This window comes from Ceratotherium simum, chromosome 9 (genome assembly GCF_057802395.1).
Source record: "Ceratotherium simum simum isolate JZ-2026a chromosome 9, ASM5780239v1, whole genome shotgun sequence".
Taxonomy (NCBI): Eukaryota; Metazoa; Chordata; class Mammalia; order Perissodactyla; family Rhinocerotidae; genus Ceratotherium; species Ceratotherium simum.
The window spans coordinates 80,991,355-81,003,925 of NC_141908.1; the positions used below are offsets into that span (position 1 = coordinate 80,991,355).

Sequence of the window (12,571 nt, forward strand, 5' to 3'; positions counted from 1 at the left end):
TTAAACCATTGGTAGTTTGGAATTGATCATGGTGGGAGTATTTACACCACAGAAATTGGCAAATGTGATAAGTAGGGTCTGTTTTTCCAAAGAGCCAGTTTATCAACACACCACTGAGAGTCTATACCAACTCTATTTAGTGCATAACCAGGAAGAAATTATCAAAAATAGAGGCAGCCCCCCAAAAAATACTCATCCAAATCCTATCACATGACTTCTTATAGCTGTGTTACTCAAAGCATGGTCCATGAACCACCTGCATCAAAATGAATCACTGGGGCAGCTTGTTAAAAATGAAGATTCCTAAGTCCCACACCAGATTCTCAGAATCAGAATTTGGGAGTTGGAGCCCAGGGATCTGTGTTTCGTAGGTAAGCCCAACATGCTTCTTCAGCGTTCTAAAGTCTGAGAACCATGGCCTTGGAGGGACAGAATTTGGCTGGAACATTAGACTAAACTATTCTTATTCTATGAAAAATGATCCACAGATTTTTTTCCCAAGAGGATTGAATAACCCAGTCTAAAAATATTGTCATCTTTCTCACGTGCCCTCTCTGATGCTTCCTACCTTACTGGTGCGATATTTTGCAAACAGAAGAGGAATCTCTGCCAGTGCTCACTCACCTGAGGGAAAATAGATCACTTTCCCCAGCACCCCTCCATGCACATAGAACTTAAAAAAACAGTAGGTTCATTAAGAAAATTTTGGAAATAAAAAAGTATAAAGAAGACTATTAAAATCATGCATAGTTCCACCATAATTCTGTGACCACTATTAATATTTTTATGATCTTTTTATGTGTATAGTTCCTATATATATGTATATATAGTTCTTATATATATAGTTCCTTTGAAAACTTGATATCCATACTGTATATATAATATCTTACTTTTTTAACAGCATTATGTTGTGAGCATTTCCCTATGTCATTGATGTTTTGAAAATACGTCATTTTGATGACTGCCTAGTTTTCTGTGAGACTAATATACCATAACATTTATTTTCTGTTGTCAAACATATAGTCTATTTCAGTTGTTCCAAATAATACCTTGATGAGCAGCCAGGTACAAAAGTCCTTATAGATTACCTTTTAAATCATATGATTCCCGTTTGAAGGCTCAATTTCCTTGTAACTGTTTTACCCAAGGGCTAATCTAACCTCAACTCTGAATTTTAGGATTATATCATCCCTCTCCATTCCTGTCATTATTTTTCTTATGATTTCTATATCTCGTTTTAATTTATCTGCATATCTAATTCCTGACATGAACTGTTTTGGTGCTATATATGAATAGCTTATTCACAGCTATAACTATGAAGAGGTCACAAAGGCCGTTACAGGTGGACTGAGTTACAAGATTAGACTGGAGGAATGCAGAGTCTAGAACAGTGGTTCTCAGCCGGGAAGGGGAAATTTTGCCCCCAAAGGAACATTGGGCTATATCTGGAGACATTTTTTGATTTTCACAACTTTGGGAGGTGGGAAGGGGAGGGAGTTGCTACTACCATGTACTGGGCAGAGGCCAGGGATGCTGCTAAACATCGTGCAGTGCACAGGACAGCCCCTGCCCCCAAGAATGACTTAGCCGACTCAAACGGTCAGGAGTGTGGAGGTTGAAAACCCCTGTTCTAACCCCTGGACGTCACAAGGAGTAGGGTGCTCTCTTGGACATTAGAACTGCATTGTCTCATGATATCCTGTGGATAACACAGAGAAATATACTCCAGATGACATAACCCAGAAGGATTATTACCCATTTGAGAAACTGTACCCAAAGTTTGCTAATGAGTATTCTCTCGATATAAGCTTGCAAGAAGAAAGTTTTTCTCAAAAATTTATTTTTAACACTGGCCTACTGAGCATTGACATCAGTGGTGGTGCCTGTTGATCAGATTGTGAATGCCAAGAAGCTGCAGGCGTTGGTAATGCTTGCAATGACAGAATCATCTGGAACAATGGGCTGAATCAAACATAAAAAAGCTTAATAGGAATAAATGTAAAATCTTGCTTTTAAATTCAAAAGTGAACTGTACAAACACAGGATGTGGAACATTTGACTTAATACCAAATGCATGAGAAATTTGCCTGATGGTTTTAGTTGAGGGTAAGTTTAGCATGAGTCAGCAAGAGGCTGTACCTGCCAAAAACTGAATCCAGTCCTAGGCTATGTTAGTGGAAGTTCATGTACGAATAAAGGAAGAAACAGTAATGCCTATTTCACACTGCTCAGGCCACACCTGGACTGTGCTGTGCCTCTTTCTCACACAGAGAATCGCAGCACTAAATCCTTGACTTTTGAAAAATGTTGAAGGACCTGGGCATGCATAGCCTGCAGAGTTAAGACTTAGTTGGTTTTACTTGATTGAAGAACTTTTCACATAGAAGAGGAAGTAGATGTGTTTTATAGCATCGGTTCTCTTCTTCACTCTCTCTGCTTGTTCTTCCATTCATTTATTTTCTTGAAGATACTGATGGGGAATTATTGTGAGAGAGGTAGCCTTCAGCTTAATAGATGGGAAACATCCTAACAATTAGCATGCCTCGTGAGGCAGTGAGTTTGTTGACAATGGAAATGTCTAATAAGAGGCTGATGATTACATTGAGAAAAGATTAGTGCATCAGGAAAGTACTGAACTAGATCAGAGTTTCATAAACTTCAGTCATTGGTATATTACCTTCATTGTCTTATTTTTATTTATATATATTCGAATAAATAAAATATTATATAAATGTGAAACCATGTAAGTTAAAATACGTTAAGCTACATATCACCTAAAATGATCTTGTGTATTATTGATGCTGCGTTTGTCCTTAGATGATCTCTACGGTCTTTCCCAGATCTTAGGGTCTGAGAAATACATAAATATCTAAGTACAGAAGCATTTACTTTGCATTTCCTAGAGCGGCCTTTCTTGAACTTGCCGTGGTGTTGGTTCATGGTAGTGTATGCACTGTTCTTATCTGAGTGTATAAGCCCAGGTTTCTGCTCCAAATTGTGTGCTGGACTTTCTTAGTCTCATATTTGATTTCCCGGGCCGCTCGTGTGTTCTCTCCTAACACAAGTCAAACAGTCCATTGCGGCAAAGCCCTGTTTTAAATAAACTCATCATTTTGTTCATGCTTCAGTGAGATTGTCCATAATAAAACATTAGTTCCAGTGCCTATATCCATTGCTAGAAGGATGAATCCAGTATTATATTCTAAGATTATTTCTCCTAGAATTTTTTATCAAGCTAAATTAAATTAGCATTTCCAAACATTCAGATTATATAAATTAGTATGGTAAGCTGAAAGCAAGAGATCGTCTTAACAAGTTGGTAAACGTATTTTTTTTGTTTAATTCTGACTTCAACTTAAATTTGTAACCGTCTGCAAAGTGTTAACCACAGTCTTGAACCTCTAAAGTACCTAAGTGCGTGCATGTTGTACTTGTATTGTTAATACTTTCTCAAAAGTCAGGTGCAGGTTGGTTAAAGAAAAATATGTTCCCCTCATTTATTTAGGATTATTGTACTGGGGGAAAAATCTCCACTGACACCAAAGGCTGTCTTCCATTAAAGTCCCATATTACTGACCTTGAAATAAAATTTCACTAAATGAAACTTCTTACTGAAATTGAGGGGGAAGACTTTAATAACATACGAGTTTGCACTCTAAGATCTTCTATGACTCTTATACCATGTCAGAGTTTATTTTGCAAGGGAGCTCATTTGCTGTGTTAATGAAACGTTGTTTTTGTAGATTTTATTAGAATCTTAGTAGGATAAATGAGGAGAGGAGGGGGAAAGAGGCCACCTCTCCAGGTCCAGCATTGAGAAGTATGAGCACATATGGCTCTTGTTTTCAACAACTGGCCTGAACGAAATGCCTAAGTGAGAGTGAAGCTAAGATTTAGGAAAGTTAATCGGTTTCAGTGTCTGAATTCGAGGTTCTTAGTTTTCTTTCCTTTAGGAAGCCTTCCAAGAACGGCAGTGGCTTCTCCCTGGCCTTATCAGCTGAGCTGCTTGTGGCCTGTTCCCTTAGTTTAAATCAATACATGTGTTTTTGATATTTGGCAAACCAAGATTTAATTATGCAGCTGCAAGTTCCCCACATAAACGAAATGCAGCTTAGAGAAATAAAAACATTCAGAAACCATTTATACAGTTTGAGAGTACAAGTGGGTGAAAATCTATTCCCAACCTCTCAGCATTTTATTTAATTATGGGAGATTTTTATGTTACTGGAAATTGAAATGAAAACCAGAATAAGGCTAGAGTTTATCCAACATTTGTTCATACTGAAAAATGAAGATGCTTATTATATTCTAAGAAAGAAAAGGAAGTATATTCTCAATTAATATTTTACTTGTAACCTACGTAAGTATTATCCTCCTAAATACATAGAGCAACAAATGAATTGATAGAATTTTCTCATTAATGTATCCTAAGAAGAGTGCATATTTTATTAAAGAAATCAGAAAGTTGATTTCTTTAATTTGCCAAGAGACTCTCTATAATTAATTATTTACTGAACTTAAACTTTGGCACTATTTAAACTGTTGAAAACACGCATGTTTTGTCATGATTACATACAAATGATTAATTCAGCATGGTTTCATTCCTCACTGAATATCCTTGTCTTTTGCAGTAAAATTTGCTAGATCCTGTGGTGTGGGCAAAATAAAATGTTGGAATGATTCCCAGTTTTAATAGACCCAATTTATTATTACCACTGAACACTGATCAGATCATGTGCTGGATTAGATCCCAGTTTTTCAAAATACCCCAATTTATGGCTCCCTTAGAATCCTGATAAAAATGTGTATTTGAATAAGGCTTTGGTTGGCTAAAAGAGATCCAGTTAATTACTTTTAGATTCTTATTAGATCATCACTTCATGGAAGTTATGAAAAATATTACTAGATAGTATTTCTCAGGACAAGGTCATGTTCTCATTTTATGCTGACAGAAAGAAGCTATCAGATTTCTGTTTTTCATAGTACTAACCATCTCAGTGAATGAAAAGAGATTTGCTATATCCCAGTAATTACCATGGATGCTTGTGTTAGGGTAAGGATAGCCTCCTTTCCTAGAATAAGAATTAAAAACAGAGAGGGAGAGCACAAACACAAGGCATAGTGGCTCCCCCACAGCCCCATTCAGGGGCCATCTCTCAAGATTTGCCTCATATTTAGAGGGTGAGGGCATGAGACATGAGGATGCAGGTGGCTTTAGTATCTATACCTTTATTTGGTCTTTGTAACACCCATCTTCTCAGAAATGCTTGTGGTCACCAATCAACTCTGGCACATTACTGTATTCCTATAGACGAGGGATGGGAACACCTACATCCTAATGCCATGCCAGCATTTTTTATGAGCCAAAATCCTTTTATGGAACTTGAATCAATGTTAGAAGTGCTGTATTAGCAACTACTTGTCAGCTGAGCTGGATTAATACGTAAAATGAATCACTTGACAGGCATGCTTTCCAATAGTCACTTAGACAAACTTCTAAGATTAAAGTACACCAGCTCTTTAAAAAGTGTTTTAAAGGATACTCATATTCAAATACCCTGGAGTGACATATTATATTGTATTCAATTGTAGTGCTGTTGAAATGCATTCTGAAAAGGAATTATACTAAACTACCTGGAGTGAGTCCACAGAAATGTTTAGAATATCTGATCTGATAAAAATTTGGAAAGAAGTTCTAAATTCTGTTGATCTAGATATTTGGTTTTAATATACAGTACACATAAAAATATATTAATATAATAAACAAGCTTTGCTAGTTCACTGGATTTTATGCTAATCAGAGATACGAATGTATTTGGTTCAATGGAGGTTACGTATAGCAGTGGCATCGTTTGAGAAGAGCATTTTCTATGAAAGCTTTGGGCACTTACAACCAGGTAGAAGGCCATTTGGTGATCAGAACTTAGGAATGACAGTCCAATACCCACTTTATCCATTTTTTTCATGCCTTTGGATAAACCACTTTTTAGGATATATTCTTCTTCTTTTTTTTTTTTTTTTTTTTTTGTGAGCAAGCTTAGCCCTGAGCTAACATCCGTTGCCAATCCTCCTCTTTTTGCTGAGGAAGATTGACCCTGGGCTAACATCCATGCCCATCTTCCTCTACTTTATATGTGGGATGCCTGCCGCAGCAGGGCTTGATGTTTGGTGCGTAGGTCCATGCCCGGGATACGAGCCCGCAAACCCCGGGCCACCAAAGCGGAGCACACGAACTTAACTACTACATCACCGGGCCGGCCCCAAGGATGTATTCTTAAAGTCCTTCTTTTTATTACCATGAAATGAAATGGTAATAATAATCCTTTAAGGCCTCAGTTTTATACATTGCGTTTGGATAAATTGCTCTTTAAATGCTAAGTTCCTTCAGAGAAAAACTTGGAATAAATAAAAGTTAAATGAATCCAGAATATTTACTGTGGACTGGTTTGGGGCTGGGCAGTGCACCAGTAAACTTAATTTGCTAAAAGTGCTCTGAAAAACGTGGACAAATCAAACTTCCATAAATCAAATGGTGTTTTCTAGAATTTCTAAAGCGTCTCATCTTCATTTCTTATTTGGATGTATACTGTGTTGTGTCCTGCTTTGGAAAGCTTCCATGACGGCACGTCCACTCTGGAGGCCAAGATTGTTGTTCGCATAGGTTGGCGAATCCTGCAAGTTGAAAGGATAGTCAACCTATTGTATTCCAGAATCTGCTTTTGTCCTCCTCAGTCCTTTGTGTAGAAACCCTAACCTAGGCCTGTGATTTACAAACGCCAAACTTTGAGTATGCTTTTTCCAAGTTTCCTGGGCAGTTTTTCATACCAGTGGTTTTTAACTGGGAATGATATTCCCCCAGAGGGCATTTGACAAGGTCTGAAGACGTTTTTAGTTGTCATGCCGGTAGGGAGGTGCTACTGGAATCTAGTAGGTATGGAACAAGGATGTTTCTCACCATCCTACAGCACATAGGACAGCCCCCTACGACGAAGAATTACCTGGCCCAAAATGTCAGTTGTGCCAAGGCTGAGAAACCCTGTTTTAGATGAATAGATAATTAGATAAGGTAGATACAGACAGAAATATGCTGTAGATATTCAATGCATCTGTGGTTGGGCCTGAGGATGTGTGTTTTAAAGCCGTTTCCCAGGTGACTGTTGTTGACAGCTATGTATGGGACCAACTGACCTAGGGGGTGGCCCAGGGGAGGCATGTGGCCAAGTGGAAAGGTTGCAAGACCCTGGAGTGGGTCAGACCTGGTTGAAGACCTGACTCTGCCTGAGCATGCTGTCAAGCTACTTAGCTGCCTCTGCGTGCTCATGTGTGAGATGAGAACTCTGTCTCTCAGACTGTTGTGAAAAGTCGTATTTGTGAAGGACCTGGTTCACTCTGGGTGCTCAGTGTTATTTTTCTGACCAGTTCAGGGGATTGAAGACCCCAGATAATCCATCCAGGAGCCTCTGGAGCCCAGAAAGCTCTGAGACACACCATCTGTGAAAGTTGCTGAATTGGATACTATCGTGGTGAAGAAGGCCAACTTGAATGCAGGCTCTGCCCGGCTGGGAGTCATGCCAGATGCTTCTATTCAAGAAGCTTCTCCTCATTTCTTATTGATCACCCGTTGGAAGTTGCTCCTCGAGCGTAGTGAGCTTGGCATGAGATGGCAGTACAGCAGCGGAGGAGAGCTAGCTGCAACGGGTGCCCGGCAGCCATAGAGACAAATGCAGGGAGGAGGGGGTGGCATGGGTTACTGCCACCTCTCCAAGTCCATGGGGTGTGTGACTGCAGAAAACACTTGTAACCATGGCCATTAAATTCACAGAGTCCTCACATTTGCATTTCTGTTATATGTGTTACATTAAGGGGGTAACTCTGGTCTGCTAATGTTTCAAATCCAGTCTTTGGTGGAAATGGAATGAACGTGATCTCTTCTTCCCTTCGGCTCTCTCCCACCTATCTGTCCTTGCTCTGTAGTTTACTTAGGGACTTTACGGTGCATCTGAATTGACTTCAGATTGATGGCCAAAGAAGCTGACCCCTTTCCCAGGCTCAGACTCCTGCCTGCTTCTGCACTGTGTCCTTGGTTTCATTTCAGTAGTGCGAGTTAAAGGGGTTGAAGTGGTTTGGGCTATGGCATAAAAGTCTACTTTTCCAAGAGGTCACTTTAAAGGGCCTTAAAAAAAACAGTAATAACTATTGGCTGTTTAGACGGAAGCTGTAAGTATTCCTGTTCTTGGAGGAACTTCAATAAATAATCATCTATGAAATCATGGTTTCTTGAAGCTGTTAAATATGACAGGTTGGAGAAGAGTGGATCAGTCATAATAGCTTTGATCAAGTCATTCCTCTCTCCAAATCTTTCAGTGGCTCTCTACTACCTACTGCATACCGTCCAGCTTCCTTGGCCGGATGCATCTGACTGTAGCCCAGCTTTCCAGTGATAACTTCCACCCCTGGCCAATATGACCCATGTCTCCAGCCAGTCTGGAATGTTCACTGTTCCTGAGCTTACCATCACACCTTCCAATCTCTGAGCCATTCCTAATGCTAATCTCCCTTCCTGGAACACCCTCCTCCTGCTTCAGTTGGTCCAAATCAATGGAAATTCAGTGAAACATCACTTCTTCCATTATATCTTCCCAAACTACCTAAATTGGAGAAAATTCTTCTGCTAAATAATGTGGGTCAAGTCACTTAATTTTGCTAATCTTCAGTTTCTTTAACTGCAAAATGGGTATATAACCATCGTAACATCCTAATATTGTTGTGAGGATTAAATGGGACACTGAAGTGAAGCATTCAGAATGGTGCCAGGCATGGAGATGTTCAATCAACGGTGGTCTCCCCATTTTTCTTAGAGACTGTTTATTTGAAAGAGAATGAACATCCGTATCACATAGCATTGGACTCGAAACCCGACTCCCCTCTGCACTAGCTGTGTGATTGTGCATATTTGCTAAAACCTTCTCAGCCTCAGTTTGCTCATTTGGAAAGTAAAAAATGAATAAAAAAAAAGAAATGATATCTAACCTCAAAGTTCCTGTGAAATTTACATAAGATGAACTCCTTAAAGCATCTAGAGCAGTGCTTAGCACACAGTCACACACGTTGTTATTATTATTGTTGTTATGTTGCTGCATTGAATTGTAGATGTTTGTGATTACACACATCTCCCTTACTGGCTTGTCATTTTCTTGAGGCGAGGACTACATCATAATCGTTTTCCTATTTCTCTCAGCAACTAATACATTATATTTCACAGAGTGGGCACTCAGTAAGCAGTTGTTGAATAATGGATGAATGAATGAATGAACAAATATAAAACTGCACTGGTTTTAATTTTATTTTTCAAGTGAATAATTGCTAGAATGGAACCAAGAGCTAGAATAGGCTAAATCAATGGTCGACAAATCTATATAATTCAGAAAAATCAGACTTTCCCCTGGGCTATGAAATGGTGTCAAGAAGCATGAGGTCATTTGTAACTGGCAGTCGAATGATTGAAATGGATGGTTGACACACGGTGGCCGGCCCATCAGGACCATTGACACCTATTTCCCTATCGCTGAACGAGATCCTGGGAGACAAGTCCCTACAGTCAATGAAATGCATCCATTTCACAAACAAATGGAAATGCCATGAGCCTAGATAGTTTTTTTTTTTATTTGGGCCTTTACCCCCATCCTTTTCCGTTGGCTTAAATTTAACCAGTTGAAATTATTTTTAAGTACCATTCATTTCAACCTTTTAAAATGAAAGACTTGCCTCTATAGGGAAAACTGAATTGGATCGTATAAATGAAACACACTGTCCTTGGCTTATTCTCCATCAGAGGAGGATCTTTTTTGTGCTGCATGTTGAGCTGGTTCAATCAGAATTCGCGGTGCAGGTTGTATTTCAGGGGGCAAGCATAAGAACATGTAATGGAAGTGGGGGATCATGAAAAGGGGCAACAGCCATTTGTAATATCCCAGATACCATGGAGCTGCTCTCTCAGGGAGGCCATGTTACTCAAGTCCTGGTCCATAACTAGGAGTCCACATCACCATTGAATTAGAGTCTTTATCTTATAATTCATTGTTATACACTCTCCTGCAATTTCATGTCTTTTCTTCCTGTCTAGATCCTAATTCTCTTGAGGCATAGATTGTACCTTCTTCTTGTTTCATTTCCTTATGTCTCAGTAGAAAGAAGATATTTAGTAAAGTCCTGGTTGACTTAAAAGTGTAAAGTAATATCCGAGTTAAAATAAGTTACTTATGCAATTTAAAAAATTGATAAACTCCTAATCATCAGTGGGAAAATAATTAAGAACTATGTATTAAAGTATATTACCTAAAATTCTTGCCTATTTTTAAAAATACAGCATTCTGCTTAAAAATTACCCTGATTATAATAATAAGCACCAGTTTTAAAAAAATAAAAAAACAAATGAGTAGATAAGTTGCTTAGACAAATCATTTTTAAAATAATGTGAACTCAATTGTTGACAGAATCAACAGCTAATTAAAACTTCTATTAGTGAAGATGTAAAAGGTGGCACATTTCCAATTCAGATTGACACTGAAGACATAGGCATAATTGATATTTGTTAATAATCCTAAAATGTTTCACCGTCTCTAATAGAAGCTGTGATAGCTAGAGAAAGTTTCAAGTGCTAAAAAATATATATTCCAGGCACTTAAAGATATTTTCAGATCAAATAATGTGTCTTTGCAAAAAAGTATAACATTTTAGCTGAATGAGCATCAAAGGATATTTTAGTGGGTTAACGTTGTTTAAAAATCCCTGAGTCAAGAAAATGCATAAAGTAATTCATATGTTTCTAATATGATTACAGTGGGTGAATGAGAAAGTCAAAGAGGATAATTTACTAGTTGGACTTTTAAATTTCATAGCTGCATTTTGTAACAGTCACATAAATGAATGCATATGAAAAAAATTCTGCAATGACCATTAAATATTCGACATTGGAAAAACAAGATCATAGCTTTAACAAAATGCTTTAGTCTTATAGTTGGCTGCTTTTTATATTATTAAACTCAAATTGAATATGTTCCTGTATTTTTTTACACAGCAGATTAAAAACTTGGTGTAGTAATTTTTCTAGTTTCTAACAATCAGTTCTAGCCCCACTAATTGTAGATTTACCTTGCCAATTTCAAAGGATGGACAGGTAAGGCCTGACAGAGAAAGGTATTAAGTGAAACCAGAACATTTTACAAAATGTTAAGAAATGGGCAGTCAATTCTTGAGGAAGCATAATTCTTCTTTTCACCAGCAAACAAAAATTCAATGCCAAGAAAACTGACATTATGCTAAAATATTCCCTGCCTCGAATATGTATATGACTTAGGATAAAAATGAATGCCTAATTTCAGTGACCAATTCATATCATTCAAATGAAAACTATTCAGAGGAAATAACTCCTCTGCTGGAGCTAGTCATGCAGCCCTCATCGATCAATCTGAAATAACCTCCTGCAGATATCAATTACCATGGTTCACACTAGGAGCTCACATAAGCTTGGATCTGCTGAAGTTCAAAAAAATAAAAAAAATTGTGACATAATAAACCAATATGGTGTGTGAACCAAGATGGAAATTTAAGTTATCAAAGATATACTTGGAGATTTGGCTTTTAAGCAAGAGAGAGCAACACATTTGACTAAAAGCATGCCAATTAAGAAGGGAAAATTGAGGAAGATCTCCAAATATCATAAATTAACAATAAAATGTGTAGTATGTTTTTACAACTTTTCTGGAACATTTGAAAACATACAAAACTGTACAGACATGTTTATGATTCTATTTACACATTCATTTTTACATTGCCTTATAATCAAATGACATACGAAAGGAAGTTTTTCATCTAAAAGAATATGAGAAACAGTTTCAGGCATAGACTAGCTGAAGAGTGCTTAAGTTTTATGTTTTTACTTTGTGGCATCTGAGGACATTTTTCTGGTGTTAAGAGAGCTTAGCCGGCTGAAAGCTTTACTGTTTGTAGGAATATCTGTAATGCCGTGACCCCGCACGTGTCTGTGTGTGTGTCTTGGTGAGATTGATAATTACATAGATAATATGCATATAGGTTTAATAGTGCTCAGTGCTACACTTCTCAGTGTGACTTCCCGAGCATTTAATAACCTTTCCTTGACTGATTGGAAAAGTAGCAGTTTTCAAGTTTAAATCAACGATTGCATGACGTCAGTTTACATCCTGCATAAAAGGATACCTATGAGGAGATTGGGTACTTGGAGGGTGAGGGAGGTGTTGAAAAGAAAAGGAGGAAAATGGCAGGGTGCGGGGAGTGCCACATCCTGGGGGAAGGCAGCTGTGCCCCTTTCACACCTCTTCTCTGAAATGCAGCTGGAGGCTCGAGCCTGCAGCTGGGCGGAAGAACACACGTTAATTTTGTTAAATGAATACAGCTGATTGGCTCAGAGTTCAGGTAACATGCTAATAAGGTTAATATTATAAAAACTATACCCCTTCATGGACCATTGATGCATTGAAAAATCAGCTAACACCCGCTGTGGTCCAAGCACTGTGATAGATGCGAAGGACTC

At 38.2% G+C, this 12,571-nt stretch overlaps 1 protein-coding gene across 1 annotated transcript in view; it reads left to right on the top strand.

The window, feature by feature from the left end:
- The window catches only part of PARD3B (par-3 family cell polarity regulator beta), a 929,552-nt gene that overhangs the window by 749,267 nt on the left and 167,714 nt on the right, over positions 1-12,571 (top strand). The gene's annotated exons all lie outside the window — the stretch shown is intronic.